Here is a 19233-nt window from a genome sequence, read left to right on the forward strand (position 1 = left end):
CGTTAGTTGGGAGCTACTTGTTACTCCCATTCTAGGACATTTGTTTTTAAGAGTCTTAGATCAAATTAAATGTTGTCAGATTTGGCTTTCCATCTTTGTTTCTTTTCCAATGAAAAAGACCCTTATAATTGGCCTCCTGACTCTCTGTGCTTTCTGGCTCGTGGATAGCTTTTTGTCTATCCTAGTTTTCATTTACCTTCAGCTCCAGGCTGAGCGCTCACTTAATTGTGTACCTCTTTCTTTGTGTTATCACTGATTTGCAAGGATTCATGGAGATATCTTCTACATATTTTGAAATGAGCAAATGCACTTAAAAGTCTGTAGTGTTAAGAACTAGTTATTATCAAATGAGTTTCTCAGAACTTCTAGTTATTCCAAAGACTATTTCTAGTACTTTTTAAAATGCTTAATGTTCATTCAATGTGATTTTTAAAAATGTTAGCTTTCCTTTTGTTCATGTTTTGAATATCTGTTTTCTATTTTAGCTCCAATTCTGTTAAAGAAGATATAGCTAAAATATACAGATATAGAATCCATGTCAGAAAATTTTCTCTAACTTGTGTGGCTTCATAGAATGTGGACTAGATATCATAACTGTGAATGTTTTGTATTTGCTGATGATAACTAATCTGGAGACTTTCTTAGACTGTTCCTGAAAAATTGCCAGGCTCAGTGTTCTGGGAACTCACTTTTGCAGCAGAAAAAAATCAAAACAAATGGGGATTGATTTTCAGGTCTGGTTGGTTGAAGAGTTCAAAAGTTCAAAATAGTTATCAAAATATTTTCTGTGTGGCCAGGCGCAGTGGCTCATACCCGTAATCCCAGCATTTTGGGAGGTCGAGGCAGGTGGATTACCTGAGGTCAGGAGTTTGAGAACAGCCTGACCAACATGGAGAAACCCCACCTCTCCTAAAAACTACAAAAGTAACCAGGCATGGTGGTGCGTGCCTGTAATCCCAGCTACTCAGGAGGCTGAGGCAGGAGAATTGCTTGAACCCGGGAGGTGGAGGTTGTGGTGAGCTCCAGCCTGGACAAGAGCAAAACTCTGTCTCAGAACAACAACAACAAAAAATAGTCTGTTTGATAAAGTAATTCAATATGAACCGTGTGATTTTAGGTGTGTATAAATTGGTACTAATCTATGGTCAGGTAACAATTAGTATTTAAAGAATTTTAATCAAAAAAACAATTTTCAGACTTCACAACTTAACAGTTAGTTTCCATTTCTTTTAAAATCTCTAAGAAGAATTTGAATATTAGCATAGCAAGTGATAGAATTTTTTAAACTTCGTAAAAATAGTGTTCAAGACAGATAGGTGAAGAGGATTGTGTAGATCTGAACTTCCTTGTATGAATGAGATGTAAGAATCAGACACACTTGGCAGTATAATGTCATTGATCAGTCTTTTCCCATTACTTCCTTTTTCAAGTAGGTTGCCCTGGGTGGTGTCATCTTATGTACCTCATGAGCAGAGCCAGTATCATTTCTTTTAAATTGCTTCTTATCGCCCAACCTAATTTGCTATATTTCAATCTCAGTAAAGGCATGTTCTATATAAGTTTTCACTTTTTATTCCCAGTTTTGCACAATGACAGGTACATAGTATGTACTTGATAAACAATGATTAGATTAATAAATCAACACTTACTTGACATAGACATATATATTACTGTTACAAAAACCTGATTCATAAGGACTTTCAAACACCCACATTATAAAATTGCTCCATTCTATCTTCATATTGTAAATATGTTTCATTTTTTTCTTTTAAAAAGTGTTAAACTAAAACACTTGCCTAAAGTGAGTTAGAATAATTATCCATTTCAGCGTTAACTATTGAGAGTAATTTTATTGGAACAATCTCCTTTCACTCTAATCATAGTAAGATATACATATATAAGAATATATAATACTATATAGTTCCATAGGCAACATAACTTTGAAACACTTATTGTTCAGCATTTTTTAAACCCTGTCCAAAAGGCTTATGAATTACAATATATCATCCTCACTTTTAGGATCACATAACCAAGTTAGAGGAAAGCAAGATATGTGCACGAATAACAGAACAACACTAGAAAGAGTATAGAGCTATCGTTCCTTTACTCTGCATTTAGCTAGCAACATGTGTTCTGCCTTAAGAAATTTCCAAAATTAAGTTATATTATTGAGTGTACACTTCGAATTTTGGATGAAAAAATTATTAATAAAATTTATTAGTCCCAATGTTTCCTTGTTAAACAGTAAGCCATTAAACATAATATATTCTCAGTGTTACAGAGTCATTATTTTCATTAATTAAAGGACAACAGTTTTACTATGTCCTTCTAATGCTTTTTGCCTTTAGTTCTGCTTTGCAGGGTGCCTGCTCCTTTTCACCTTGCCTCTTGTTCTCAGCTATGATTTGAGAAAGTTAATAAGCTAGTGTGAAAGTATATGTATAAAAGGCATTAAAAATTGTGAATCCAAGGAAGATGCAGTGTGAATGAAAGATGAGAGTCATCTTTTAATTTCTCATAAAAAACTAATATGAAGAAAGAATTAAGCAAATATATAATTCTATTAGAAATTTCTATAATGCCCTATTGCAGCACGAGGCAGACATAATATTATGCCCTTTCCTCTGGGCCTTATAATGAAAAAGAGAGAGAGAGAGAGAGAGAGAGAGAGAATTGCCTTTGTATTCTTATCCATATTGTAGCCTTGAAGTTTTTCTTGGACTAAAAATATTGCAAACCTGACCTCATTTCTAGCCTAAAGCTTGAGATGAACAAAGAGTTATTAGCCATGAGAATTACTTAGACAAAAATTCTGTTAATTTACTCTTGGAACTAGCCAACAGGAAAGGAAGAAAGAGGTAATCCTGGCCCAGCCAAGCTCCAAACTTCGATTTCAGTGAATAAGCAGTTATTTACTGAGATCAACACCACCACCCACATGTCTAACTCCAACTGTAGAAATACAAAGAACATTTGTTGCTGCTAAGAAAATAAAGAATAATTTTCAAGTTAGCCATCATGCTAAATAATAACACAACTTCAATAAAAATGTTGTATAATACAGATAATAATCAAAAACAAAAATAAAGCAGAGTACAATTCTCATTCCAAAATGAATTTACCATAGAAATCTCAACTCAAAACAGCAAGTTGAGTTTTCTATGGTAAATTCATTCCTATCCCCTAGGACTTGGAGCCCCACGAATTTCTACGGTAAATTCTTTCCTATCCCCTAGGAACTTGGAGCCCCACAGAAAGGTTTGGTGGGAATGATTCTTCTTCTCTCTACTTTGACAATCTGCTTCCTGACCATCAAAAAGTTGTGCAGGCTCTTTGCCCTTGTGACCCAGGGAAATACTTCTGGTGTTTGATTTGAGAACTTCTCAAGGACAGAGATCTGGGTGACCTGCAAATGCAGATGCCTGCACTCCTCTGAGACCCGAACTGGGATAGCAGACATCATCCAGTTGAGTACCTATGGCAGGACCACAACACACTCTGACTTTGGCAAGCCCTGGGGACTGTGGTCCTCAAGGTGTGAAATACCCGTAAGAAAGGAAGGCTAGTTCTACAGCCCATCAGAGCTCCATTGGAACAAAGAAAACACAGACATGGTTCCAATCTCTAAAAACAACAACACTGATACCCTGACACAGAGAGAGGGTGTCATCTAACACATCCCACACATTGCTGTGGACACAGCAGTGCTTCTTCCTGCTCAGGGCCAGCATGTTCTCTGAGTAAAGAAAAAGCATTTTTTTTATGTTTTTTGTGGCACCTACACGTTCACTGAAAGTGAGCCTTTACCACTTGAACTTACATGGAGGGCATGGCACAATGTAAGCACAATGTAAGCACAACTTCCCTACTCAGAGCAACAGTGTTCCAGCAATGGAGGACAGTCATGTCACAAAGTTGGCTGCCTTGGACCGAGGAAGAGGCTCTGCCCTGAGACCATTTTGGTGGTAGCCCTCAGAAAAGCATATCTTCAGGCCATAAACACACTGTGATTGGGACCAAAGGGTGAAGTCTCTATGAACTTTGGGTGTAATCCCAGCAACAGGGGCATGATAGGGAAGTGGATTATGTCCCTGCCAGCTCACAGTAAACAGTTGTTACTCCACCAAGCCACTTATCCCAAGACATAAGTTCATCCCAACACAATCACCCCCCTCCTTTACTCCTGCATTCTTTCATCCCTGTATCCCCATCAGAGTGGGTGTCTCCATTCAACATCAGCCTACCTGAGCTGACACCTGATTTTACTCTATAGGTCATCTACTATGTGGCAGCTTGAACTACACCACCAAATAAAAACTTCCTATCACAAAGACTTAGTGCAAGTCTACAAGATAAGCTTCCTGAGACCTCGCTACCCTCAGCCCTACAGGTGATTATATTGACTCATACATTCAATCTGCCATTACAACAAGCAGCCTCTGTGAATGCCATTGCACTGAAGCTATTAACAACCAAGAAACCCATACAGACTTCAGCCCACTGAAAGCACCCAGAAATAAAGCCAAATGATCATTTGTAACATACACCACAGCCATAATCCCAAAGGAAAAAGAATTTAAAAACATTCAATGTCCCATTCAAATGATAGTAAGTTCAAAAATAAGAATTGACAGCCTCTTCAGATGACAATGAATCGGCACAAGAACTCTGTTGGTGCTAAAAGTTAGAGTGTCTTGACACCTCCAAAGAATCTCACCATCTTTTTAGCAATAGATCATTACCAAACCAAAAAATTTGAAGTGACTGGAAATCAGAATATGAATAGCAAGGAAACTCAACAAGATCCATGAGCAAATGGAAACCCAATACAAATAAACCAGGCAAATGATTCAGGAAGTGAAAGATGACATAGCTATGTTAATAAAAAAAAAATTATACTTCAGGAATTGAAAAATTCACTAAAGGGATTTCAGAATACAATGGGAAGCTTTAACAATAGACTAGACAAAGCAGAATGAATTTCAGAACTGCAAATTAATCTTTCACATTAACCCAGTCATAAAGAAAAAATCTAAAAAATAAAATATTTGAGAAATATGGGATTATGTAAAGCAATCAAATTTAGAAGATCCTCTGAGGCTATTATGAACATCTCTGTTTGTACACACTAGAAAATCTAGAGTAAATGGATAAATTACTGGAAACACACGGCCTTCCAAAATTGAAGCAGAAAAAAATTGAAATCCTCAACAGCACAAAAATAAATTATGAAATTGGAACAGTAACTAAAAATTAGTTGAATTCTAACAGGTGTTAGAAAAAGAAAAGACTTGGTGCCAATCTCACTAAAACTATTCAAAATTTTTTTTAAAAAAGAGGGGGATTCCTATTTAACTTATTCTATGAAACAAGTATTAACCTGCTACCAAACTCTGGTTAAAAAAAAAAAAAAAAAAAAAAAGAAAACGAAACAAAAAAAAAAAAGATGCTACAGGCCTATATCCCTGATGAACAATGAATAACAATAACATTGACACTAAGCAAACAAAAAATAAAATACATTCAGCCAAGGAGGTAAAAGATCTCTAGAAGAATATGTACAACATATACAAAACAGTGCTGAAAAAAATCATAGATGACACAAACAAATGGAAAAATATTCTCTGCTCATAATCTGAAGAATCAATATTGTTAAGTGGCTGTACTTCCCAAAGCAATCTACAGATTCAAGGGAATCCCTATCAAATTAACAATGTCATTTTCAGATACTGAGAAAAACAACTGTTCTAAAATTCAAATGGAACCAGAAAAAGAGCCTGAATACCCAAGGCAGTCTTTAGCAAAGCCAGAGGCATCACATTATCTGACTTCAAGCTATACTACAAGGCTAAAGTTACCAAAGCATAGTACTGGTTCAAAGAGAGACATGTAGATCAATGGAACAGTACAGAAAATCCAGAAATAAATTCACATACCCACAACAAACTGATGATCTTCAACAAAGTTGAAAAAAATGAACAGTGAGAAAAGAATATTCAATAAATTGTCCTAGCCATATGCAGAAAGATGAAACTGCACATCTCACCATATAAAAAATTAAGTCAAGATGGATTAAAGACGTAAATGTAAGTCTATAAAAATTCTAGAAGAATATATAGATACAACTCTCTGAACAGTGGCCTAGGCAAAGAAGTTATGACTAAGACTCAAAAGCAAATGTGGCAAAAACAAACATAGACAAGAATTTAACTAAAGAGCTTCGGCACAGCAAAAGAAAATATCCACAGAATAGACAGACTACAGAATGAAAGAATGTATTTGCCAGCTGTGTATCTGACAAAGGACTATATCTAGAATCTATGAGGAAGTTAAACACTGAACCAGGAAAAAAAATCATTAAAAAGCGGGCAAACGAAAAGACATTTCTCAAAAGATTACATGTGAGTGGACCACCATCATATGAAAAAATTCTCAGCATCAATCAGCAGAGAAACACCAATTAAAAGCACTCAAAGATATCACCTTCCCCCATCAGAATGGCAATTAGTAAAAAGTCAAAAAACAACAGATGTTGGCAAGGATGCAGATAAAAGGAAATGCTTACACACTGTTAGTGCAAATGTAAAGTAGTTCGACCCCTTTAGAAGACAGTATGGAGATTTTTCAAACAACTGTAAATAGAATACCTTTCAATCCAGTAATACCACTACTAAATATCTACTCAGAAGACAATGTTTTATCAAAAAGATACTGTCACTCATATTATTACAGTTCTATTCTAAATAGCAAAGACATGTAATCAACTTATGTGTCCATCAACTTCAACTGTGAACTGAATTTTTAAAATGTGATACATATACACCATGTACCACAGCCATATTATGGAGTACTACATAGCCATAAAAAGAATGAAACACCATATCCTTCACAGCAACACCATGCAGCTGGACACCATGATTTTATGCAAATTAATGCAGAAACAGAGTCAAATACTACAGATTCTTACTTGTGAGTTAAACAATGGGTATACTAGAGCATAATGATGGAAACAATAGTCACTGGGGACCCCAAAATGGGGAAGAGAAGAAGAAATACAAGGTTTAAAAAACTACCTATTGTATACTATGTTTACTATTTGGTTTATGGATTCATTAGAAGCCCAAACATCAGCATTATGCAATATACCCATGTGACAAACCTGCACATGTACCCTCTGAATCTACTATTAATTTAAAAAAAGAAAACTCAATCATATTGGGGGGGTGAAGTTTCCTCTACTTTCCAAGAAAAAAATAGATGACATGATTACTAGAGTGCTGAAATATTTAACAAAATGTATTGATTCCACAGAAAGTTAAATTTATGGAATTATTTTTAAATTAAGCTAAGCACTCATTGCTTTTCTGAACTTTCTGTTTTCCTCAAATAGCCTGTGAACACGAATGCTAACTCACTTCAAAGTCCTACTTGTAAATCTCTGATAGAAGGAAACTCATATCTTTTCCAGCCACTAACGCTCTTTTTGTTATTACTGTTTTTATAGCCATAGATACTATCATTATTAAAATATTATCTCCCAAGGCTACTTATATTCTCTGCCTGAAATATCTCCCACTTGGGTCTTTAATGTTTCAACTGTACACTTAATATGACAAAATTTGTTCTAAGTACACTATTTCAGGATGAGTAGGTGAGGATGTGGGACTGGGAGAGAGTGAACTGCTTCCAGCTGCACTCACATGCTAGTCTAGAAAGAGGTATCAACCACAGCCATCTAGGTCCTAAAGTGTAGACCAGGTTATCAGCTCACATCCCATCTGTGATGTAATGGTTAAGAGCTCAAATCCAGGAGGCAAAACCGCTTATGCTGATGAGTCTTTATCTTGATAGCTGTGTGATATCAGGGAAAGTTACTTAATCTCTTTATGGTTTCGTTTCTTCAACTCTAAAATTAGGATAGTAAGAGTCCTCATAGTGTCAATGGGAGTATTAAATGAGTTTATTATGAAGGCATTTAGAATAGTGCCTTAAACATAGGAATGCCATGTAAAGATTAGATTTTAGTCACTGTGAATTTTCCTTGGGTAGCTTTTGGTATGTTTCTTAATCTATTTAAAATATTCAACATGTAAATCCCTTTCCTCTCAGGAAGATCCTTGTTCACTATAAAATTTTTCTTAACTATTCTGAGGTCTGCAATCCAATGTATTTTTGATGTTTTTGATGTGGTAACTTCAGCCTAGACACCGAGGTCCATTTTTTTTTTTTTTCAATCGAGACAGTTCTGAAAGCTGCCTGTCAAAGATTCTTCTGAAAACAAACTTGCTGACTCCAAGTTTACTATTTTTAAAGAGCAGCTTCTTCAGCAAATGTTCACCCTCAAAGAGTACACAGCTACCTGAGAAATTTAAAAACATGGACTTGTTTCAATACATGTTCCTAGTCACCTATTTATAAAAGCTAAAGGTGAATGAATATTAGTGAAAACAGTGAGCTACGGATGAAGATAGAGGGTCAAGTATCTTCTCTTCAGAGGCAGATCAGAAAGATGCCAGAATTTTTGTACAAAGCATCTCAACCCTGCTCCAGCACTTGGGGAATCACTCTATTGAGACTGGAAAAGACAATTTATTTATAATACTGATCACTTGAGCTATTAAAGAGCCTCACAATAATTCCTTTAAAATGCCCAACATTCCACTCAGGTGATTTTGAAGTAAGCATTGTGCATAAAAATGCACATCACTTATGTGCATTATTATCTTCTTTGATCTTGTTTTTTTAATGTCAAATTTATTCTGGAAAAAGAAATCTGACACTCATGATCTACTAGCAGTTCTGCTACTTTATTATATGGAACGCTAAAACAAACAAACAACTAAAAATGTGAAAGCGGTAAGAGATATGAGTTGCAAGCACATGGATAATTATCTCAGCATTGCATAGTTTCCCCTAAATGCATTTAGAATATCTGATGCCTTTAAATGGCAGGAGAAATGATGGCATCTTTCACTTCATATCTGGATGGTTAGTCTTATGTAGACACAGTCTGATTTCTAACTTTGCTATTCCCAGTATAAAGAGGATACATACATTTTCAGTGCAGCTAACATGAGTATTTTAAAAAATCATATCTACTTTCACTATGAAAGGCTATTAAATACTCATGCTCAATCTGTCTGTGCAATCATCATCATCTACCACTTATGGAGCACCCAGTGGTACTGTGCTAGACTCCAAAGGGACGTTTTAAACACTTCTTAAGCTTCAGTTAATCTGTACAGATTTATTTCAAGGTTTTAAAGCACTTCTGTGAAAAAATACAATTTACCATTTCTTAGTGCTTATTGTAACAAATAAAATCTTTTTTTTTTTTTTCCAAATCAGCCAATTCAGAAACACTGAGGAAAGCTAGAAGCATGGTTGCATTCCATAGCTCCTTCCTTCTTCATGCTTCTGTCTACTTTCGCTTTTGTTGTTGTTGTTGTTGTGTTGTTTTGTTTTTTTGAAACGGAGTCTCGCTCTGTTGCCCAAACTGTAGTGCAGTGGCGCATCTCGGCCCACTGCAACCTCTGCCTTCTGGGTTCAAGCAATTGTCCTGCCCCAGACTCTCGAGTAGCTGGGACTACAGGCATGTGCCACCACATCCGGGTAATTTTTTGTATTTTTAGTAGAGACGGGGTTTCATTGCATTAGTTAGGATGGTCTTGATCTGCTGAATTTGTGATCTGCCCGTCTCGGCCTCCCAAAGTGCTTCTGTCACTTTCTAAATGAATTTGACAGTAAAAAACTAACAATCGCTGAGAAAAATTGAGAGCTGAACAAACACTCTTAGAAGAAAAAGTAAATGTTTTCAAATTCTTACATTCCACAGTGGATTCACAGTTTTTTTGTTGTTTTCGTTGCTAGATTGAAATTCATATCATCAAATCACAAAGTATGTATTTATTTTTTGGTAAATTAATAATTATGATTAGTTTTCTAAAAAATATGAATATGTGGAATTCAAATAAGTGAGCACACACATATATTTTCTTTTTTTTTTTTTTTGAGACGGAGTCTTGCTCTGTCCCTAGGCTGGAGTGCAGTGGCGCAATCTCGGCTCACTGCAACCTCAGCCTCCTGGATTCAAGTGATTCTTCCGCCTGAACCTCCCGAGTAGCTGGGACTACAGACGCGTGCCACCACACTCGGCTAGTTTGTATATTTTTAGTAGAGCTGGGGTTTCGCCATGGCCGGGATGTTCTCGATCTCTTGACCTCGTGATCCGCCCGCCTAGGCCTCCCAAAGTGCTGAGATTACAGGCATGAGCCACCACGCCCGTCCTAACTCACACATTTTAAACTATTTTTGAAATGTATCTTGGTTAGTATAGCTTTCACTGACAAATTATAGATTAAAAAAACAATATTATAATTGTTTTATACATTGTGAAATGATTAAATCAAGATAAATCATATATGCCTCACCTCAAATATTTAACAATTTTGTTATAATTTTTTTTTTATTTTGAGATGGAGTCTTGCTCTGTCACCAGGCTGTAGAGCAGTGGTGCCATCTGGGCTCACTGTAACATTGACTCCCTGGTTCAAGCAATTCTCCTGCCTCAGCCTCCCAAGTAGCTGGAACTACAGTTGTGTACCACCAGGCCTAGCTAATTTTTGTATTTTTTAGTAGAGATGGGGTTTCACCATGTTGTCCAGGATGGTCTAGATCACCTGTCATTATGATCTTCCTGCTTTGGTCTCCCAGTGTGCTGGGATTACAGTAATAAGAATTTTTAAAATTTATTCTTAGTAAAATGTAAATGATCAATACTTACCTACTAGCTATATTCACCATGCTGTGGAATTGATTTCAAAAGAAAAGAAAAAAAGTCACACATTTCTCCTATCTAAGACATTTCACCCTTCAACTATCATCTTGCTAATCTCCCTACCTTCCTAACTTCGGGTAACCATCTTTCTACTATCTGATTCCATGAGTTCAATGGTTTTACATTCCACAAGTAAGTAAAAATATGCAGTGTTTGTCTTATTTCACTTACCATGATGTTCTCTAGTTCCATCAATATTTTTTCAAATGACAGAATTTATTTTTAAGTATTCCATTGTGTACATATATGACTTTTTTATTCATCTCTTGATGAACATTTATGTTGATTTCATAATGTGGTTGTTGTAAATAATGCTACCGTGAATACAGGGGTGCAGAGGTCTCTGACTTGTCTATTTTGTCCTATCAAGCAATTTAACAACAGATTCGAGAAACAAACATACTCTTTTTAAGATCCTGTGTTTGAACTGTATTGCCATCAATTAAAAAAATCAATTTGCTGGAACATTTAGAGAATTATTATAAATCTCCATCATAATAATACAGGAATAAAAGAAACATCTTAAGATATGTTGAGTTAGGCATATACAAGTCATCAGTATCCTGTTTTCCTGTGTTAAAAGAACACAAAAGAATCGTATTTCCTCACCTTCTTGAAGTTACATGAGGATTTGACCTCTAGTGGATAATGATGTAATCAGAAGTGTATATCACTTACAGGTAGAAACGTGTAGTTGGCATCCAGTTCTCCAGTTTGCTCTCCTTCTCCTGTGATGAAAGCAGAAGTATCACTGTTATGGAAACACAGCACGCAGCTGTCCATGGGAAGTTGCTTGGACTTAAAATGGACATTGCTTGAGGATAAAGCAAATGTGGTTGTTTTAACTCACTGAAATTGTTGAGTTTGTTTTTATGGTATAATCAAGCTATTCTAATAGAATGAGTACATTTACTAATTACAAGTTAAAATTACATATTCATAACATGAAGTATATATTTGTAATAGTTTATGTTTCACCTGACAATGATGGCAAGTAAATGTAGGATATCAAAAGTGAATATTTTAATTTATGGTAGTAATTCTATATTTATTTTTTTTTTGCCAGTGAAATCTGTGAATTTGCACTCCAACTATTTAGCTTGGCAGAAAGTAAAAGAAAAAGATGAGAGAGAGAGAGAGAGAGGGAGAGAGAGAGGAAGTCTTATCTGCCTATTGATATCATTCTATACTTTTTTAAACACATAACTCAAGCTACTTCTCCCCCATGATTATTCCACTTCTTAAGTAATTTTATTTTGTTTATGTGTAAATCTTTAATTTTTCAGTTTTACGGATGTTTGGATTTGCTTGGTTATCTTGATACTTCCAAACTTGCCACAGGTATTATTAAAAAAGTAAGCCCCTAAACCCTTATATTTTTATTTTGTGAATTTTTCTGGTCTCTATCTTCCAAATCTTTTTTTGTCTTACCCTATCTCTTCAAATGCCTTCTTAGGAATATCTGGTTCTTATTTTTCCGCTGTTCATAATGAAACATGAAGTTAGTCTGTCTCTTGCTAAGGATGTCTCTTCTGAAATGTTAAGTTCATTTTGCCTAGGATTTTCTGCACTATGCTATCGTTAACATTATAATAATTCTTTATCACTTTTTTTGACCAACTCTCAATTTCTTTGCTGCTCTATTGCTTTTGCTTTTTTTCTTCAAACCCAATAGGCAAATTAAAAATTATTGTTATATTCAATTTTCTATTATGTCTTTACTTCTGTATGCCTTTACTAACACAACTATCTCGGTTGAGAAAACCTCAAAACCAAGATGACTGGTCTCAATTTCAATCAAGATTATATGATACACTTGGTTTTCTTTTATATGCATAAGGCTTCCCCAATCCTAGGTAAGCCAATGCCTACAGATGAGTACTAGATCTGGTTCCCTATTCATTTCTAACTAAAGAAGAGGGCTCTAGCAGTTACCCAATCTCTTGGTTACATCATCAAATATTTCTTCTTTATTGGATCATTTCACAAAGTATATGATCATTATTTCTCTCATTTTATTAAGCAGTTTTGTAAACAAAAAGCTTTGTTGTCCTCAGTGGCCCTGAGGACAACAAGCAATATTAAGCAATGACTCACTTCTCTTCTCCTTTTTAGAAACATTCATCCTGAAATAATTTCTAAATTCATAGTCTCAAAATAATTGTCCTTCCCCATTCTGTCTTGAATCTACTCCAATCAGGTTTTAATTACCACCATCCACTAAAATTGCTCAACAAAATCACAAAAGACCTACACTTGGTTACATTGAATGGTCATCTCTGAGTCCTTATCTTGCTTGATGTGTCAGCAATATTTAAAGTAATTGTTTTCCCTTTTATTTGAAACAAGCTATTCATTTAGCTTCTAGGATATCATTCCCTTCTGTATTTTCTCCCATACTTTTTAGTCTTTTAAAAAAGTTCTTAGTCTTTTTTATAGTTTAGAGTTTATGTTTCTCTTTTTACCAACCTCTAAGTGTTGGAGAGTCCAAAGCTCTGTCCTTTAACTTATACGGTTTTTTAGCCTCTAATTTTGCCTAGGTTTTATCTAGCATCATGGCCTTAAATATCATCTACATGGTATTCCTTTTGAAAAGATTATACATGGGGATATTTTCCCCAGTTTATTGTGAAATGTTAGAGATGGGGGTAGTAAGGCTTATATATCCTTACACTTCCAGTAAATTCATAGTTCATAATGCTAAATGAATATGTGCTTTGCCCTTTCATTTTACCTGATGCATCTGGAATATACATGAGAGTGATGATAAAAGTAGAAAATGTAAATTACAACTAGCCTTAAATATTCTTAGAATTAACTGTAAATATTGCTCCTAACTAGTTAAATAATTACATTGTGTGATTCTCATCGATTTCCATGAAAACTTATAATGAATATGGATTATAAAAATGCCTTATTCTGTTAATCTATTTTACACCTCAAATTATCTTTACGATTACTTCCTTATATTGGGAAAGTGACTACTGACATTAATAAGAGTTCTTCAAAACAGGAGTTGCTGACCAGTACCAAGAAAAGAATAACGTTAGGCAGAATGATATTGGTTAACTAAATTTCTGGCAGACAGCAACTAAGGAATATATAAAATACGAGACAGAGAAGATCAAGTAGAAATTTAGAGCAAAAGAAACAGACTGATCTAGAACATTTTCTTAAACTCAGCACTATTAATATTTTGAGGCTGATAATTCTTTGTTGTGGGGAGGGGGCTGTCCAGTTCATTATAGGATGTTTAGCAGCGTTATTGACTCCTACCCAGTAAGGTCAACAGCATCTTCCTTCCAGTTGGAAGGATTACAGATGTCTCCTGATATTGGCCCCTATTCACATTGCAAATTACTGGTATAGTAGGGTAAGAAAGACTCTAAAATACAAGGCCCAGAATATATGATATCATAAAATCCTAACCATATTCAGCAGAAAACATCAAGTTTCTTGTGTTTTATTCAAAGAAATCCTTTGATTCTAGTGAGCTTTTACTCCCTCTAGCGTGGGTAGGTGAACAAGACTCAATGTTTATCTTGCTTCCAGGGAAGAAGACATAAGAAAAGCCTCCTCCTCAGTGAATCATGGGTTGCGAACTTTGCAGTGGTTCTTTGCATCTAGAATACTCACTGGGAGTAATAATACAAGTGAATATAACAATTGTATCTAGCTTCACCTATTTTCAGTGTTCAATATTAATATTGTTATTGTTAATAGAGGAATGATGGGGCGTATTTTCTGGCATAGGATATGAGCAACAAAAGGGGAAGAACAGTAAACAAAATCCAAATCATCAATATCACACCACCAAACCTTATTTCTAAAGTGAAAGAAAACTGAGTTCTGACACAGTAGGCAGGGATTTAATAATAACTTAAGTATAATATATTTAGTTTAAGAGAAGATAGATATATCATAAAAAAGATAAAAGATGAATAAGAATATTATGTTGTGTAAAAATTATTACAGCAAAAAGTAAAGAAACATTCAGGACACAATTACTGTATAAGCTAATAAACTGATTACTGAATAGCACCATTAAGAGTATCAATAATAAATGAACAATTAAATAGACATACCAAGGGTCTGAATAGACATATCGGAAAAACAAATTATTGACATGAAAATTTCTGAGAATGGAAAGGAATTTTTTGAAAAATATAACAGTAATATAAAGAAATATATATGGCTGACAAAGAATGAAAATCAAACGTAGGTAATTTGAGTTCCGGAGTATAGAAGAGAATAAATAAAGGAGAAATTAACATTTTAACATTATTTTCTGGGTAAATTATAAACAAAGTTTAAAAATATAATATTTAGATTTCATGGAGTGTCGTAATCTAAAGAAAATGATTCAAGAGACATACGTGTATGTGTGTGTGTGTGTGTGTGTGTGTGTGTGCATGCGTGCATGTATATAGGCATACCTTGTTTTACTGTACTTCACTTTATTGCACTTCACAGGTACTGAAATTTTTTTTAATAAATTGAGGATTTGTGGCAAGCCCCTGTTCAGTAAGTATATCAGTGCAGTTTTTCCAACAGCATGAGCCCACTTGTGTTACTGTGTCACATTTTGGTAACTCTTAGAATCTTTATGACTTTTTTTTTGTTATAAGTATATCTGTTAAGGTGACTTGTGATTAGTGATCTTGATGTTACTATGGTAATTGTCTTGAGACAACCACACCACATAAAAAGGTGAAATCATTGATAAATATTGCGTGTGTTCTAACTGCTCCACCAACCAGCTGGCCATTCCCCCTCTCCTTGAGCCTTCCTATTCCATGAAACATAACAATATTAAAATTAGGCCTGCTAATCACCCTACAATGACCTCTAACTGTTCAAGTTCAAGGAAGAATTGTACTTTACTCACTTTAAATCAAAAACTAGAAATGATTAAACTTAGTGATGAAGACACATTTAAAACAGAGTTGTAAATGCAAAGAAAAAGTTGAAGGAAATTAAAAGTAATACTCCAGTGAACATATGAATGAAAGAAAGGGAATCAGCCTTATTATTTATGTTGAGAAAGTTCCAGTAGTCTTGACAGATGATCAAACCAGCCACAAAATTCCTTAAGCAAAAGCCTAATCTAGAGCAAGGCTCTAACTCTCTTTAATTATACGAAGGCTGAGAAAGGTGAGGAAACTACCGAAGAAAAGTTTGAAGCTTGCAGAGGTTAGTTCATGAGCTTTAAAGAAAGAAGCTGCCTCCATAGCACACAAGTTCCACATGAAGTAACAAGTGCAAACGTAGACGTGACAGCAAGTTATCCACTAGACCTAGCTAAGATAATTGATGAAGGGGGCTACACTCAACAAGAGATTTTCAATGTAAGTAAAAAACAGCCTTCTATTTGAACAAGATGCCACTAGGACTTCCATAGCTAGTGAAAAGTCAATGCCTGTTTTTAAAGCTACAAAAGACAGGCTGACTCTTTTGTTAGAGGCTAATGCAGCTGGTGGCATCAAATTGAAGGCACTGCTCATTTACCATTTTGAAAATCTTAGGACCCTCAAGAATTATGCTATGTCTACTCTGCCTGTGCTCTATAAATGGAACAACAGAGCCTGGATGACAGCATATCTATTAACAGCATGGTTACTAAATGTTTGAAGTCTATTTTTGAAACGGCTATTCTTATTATCAAGCACCAAGAAGGATGTCAGTATATCTTGGTTAAGAATTTCTTTCCCCAAAGTAGAAATTGCATATAGAAATCAACCCTGTAATCCCAGCACTTTGGAAGGCCAAAACACGTGGACCATGAGGTCAGGAGATCGAGACCATCCTGGCTAACACAGTGAAACCCCATCTCTACTAAAAATACAAAAAAATTAGCCAGGCGTTGGTGGCACACACCTCTAGTCCCAGCTACTTGGGAGGCTGGGGCGGGAGAGTAGCTTGAACCCAGGAGGCAGAGGTTGCAGTGAGCTAAAAAAAAAACCCCAAGATTTTCATAGTTGGTGGTTTCTCACTTTCTCTAGGTTTAACTAAATGAATGAGCCAAGATATTTTTCCAAACCTTGTCATCCTTGTGTGGGATGCTGAGAATATATTTATCAGGCTTTGGCCTATGACAGTGGTCCTCTTTCCTATTGCTTGGGAACATAACACATCTTGTTTTTTATTTAATTCTGGATAATTTCTATCTCGAGGCTTTAGACAAGTATTTCGACCCAAACTATGAGTGACTATCACCTTCCTCATTTGCCAGTTGGCTCACTGCGATTGTTTTATTTCTTACTCCCTAATGAGTTAAAAACAGGTTCTCTCAATGTCTAAGTGGCTAAATACTACTACCCTTTATTCAATCTACTTCTACATTTTTTCTATCTGAGTCAGTATGAATTGATTACAATTGACGACATTCGTATTTAACCTATGTTCTTCTAAGGATGGTAATGTGTTTCTGGGAAGTACCTTCCTGCCCTGCTCCATTGTTTTCCAACCTTGATAACCCAATAGACACCTGCACCTCCCTTGGTAAGACAGAGAATAAAGTATGTACTATAATCTTCAATTCCTTGTAAAAATCGTTTCTCACTTTGCAATTCTTGACACTTCACCCCAACAGAGTGATCATTCTGTTCTGTGTCACCCCAAGATTCCTGTAAATTGAGCTAATATTAATTGCATACTGAGCAAGGCTCTTCAATATTTCACCCTTGTTGTACACTGCAAAACAGAAATGGACATCTTGGATCTTTCTTGTGTAAAAGAAATGAAGTTAACAGCCAGTAGCAAAATCCTGTTTGAAGGAGCGGCAACTGCTGAGTCCATTGTTTTATTTGCTCAGGGAAAATGTCTCCAACACGCTTAGCATGCTGATAACGAGCCACTTCTCCTTTTCAAGTTTTGCACTTCAGCTTGCTGAAATACTTCCCTATAGCAGAAGGCTCTCAAACTTGCTTTCCTGATGTAAAGTAATTAAACAGCCATACACATGATATTGGCATAAATTTAGTTGCTGTATTTGCCCACCCCACCTGCACAATCTTAGATGGGAAGAATTTTCACTTAATACATGCCGCAATTAATCACAACATTTTCTGGTTTTTATGTTCCAATGACAGACAATCTATACACAAAAACACCAGTAGTTTGTCGTCTAGATAAGCTGCCTGAGAGGTCAAGGTATTCAGATACAGGCATAGGGCACAAATTTCACATGAACTTGATTATTCTTGGAAAACAAAAGAGAAAGTAAAAGTACATTTTTTTCTGGAAAAGGAGCATTTACAAAAATCTATAGCAAACATAATTCATGGTGATTACTTAGAATTTTTAAAAAACAATAATTTTAAGAACATTAAAATCAGCAGTTCTATTCAACATCATTCTGGAGTTTATAGTCAGTGCAGTAAAGAGATTTGTGGAAGTTGTTGTAAAGGCAGATCTTATTACAACATCCACGAGGGAAAAAAATTTAGTTTCACCAAATAAGGGTAAAATCTTTAGGGAGAATATTAAAAGTATGTTGAAAAATATGTTAAAATAGTGAAATAAGAGATATAAGATTTTATAAATGGAAAGATTTAAGATCGTAATTATGACAACTATCTCAAGATTAATTCATTATTTAATAAAATATTAATCTCAGGAGATTTTTAAGTAAAACTTCAAATGATGATTTTAAAATGTACATGGAAAGAGACGTTTTCAAGGATATATGGCTTGTATTTAAAGAGTTAAAAGATTTTAAAAGGTAATAAAAAAAGGAAGTGGAGAGGGAATAATAAAAAATAAGATGGAAAAAACAAAAGAGCAAGAAATCACTGACAAATTTCAGCACTTACTAAGAATTTGTATTTAATAAAAATAACACATTGTGTCAGAATGAAAAAATACATGTGAGAGGCAATATGAACAGCTTATATATAAGACAAAAGTGATAATATGAATTCCTGTAAAAGTAAACTATTTGAAATGGTGATAGAAAAATTGGTATTCATATATAAAATGATATATATTCCTACTTTTTGCTTTATACATATACACACAGAAAAATTTTAATTGAGCAAAATGACAACTTTAAAAGACCATCCTGTTTTAGAAGAACAAAAAAAGTATCTTCAGAGTAAAGGATGCTTATTCAAAATCATGTATATAAATCATAAAATAACATTTTAAAAAGTATAAAAAGAAGGAATGATTTTTTATATAAAAATTAAAAGCCACAATAAACAAGGTAGAAATATAGGAACAGGGAGAATGTTTTAACAAAGCTTAATCAAACAACTCTTCTAAACCAAGAAGACAAACAGAAAAACAATCCACTAAAAATAGGCAAAAGATCTGAAATGTAATTCACAGACAAAATACCAAATGGCCAATAACTCACAAAGTAATGCTCAACTTTAGTGATAATTATAAAAATG

This window comes from Cebus imitator, unplaced genomic scaffold, assembly GCF_001604975.1.
Source record: "Cebus imitator isolate Cc_AM_T3 unplaced genomic scaffold, Cebus_imitator-1.0 Scaffold465, whole genome shotgun sequence".
Taxonomy (NCBI): domain Eukaryota; kingdom Metazoa; phylum Chordata; class Mammalia; order Primates; family Cebidae; genus Cebus; species Cebus imitator.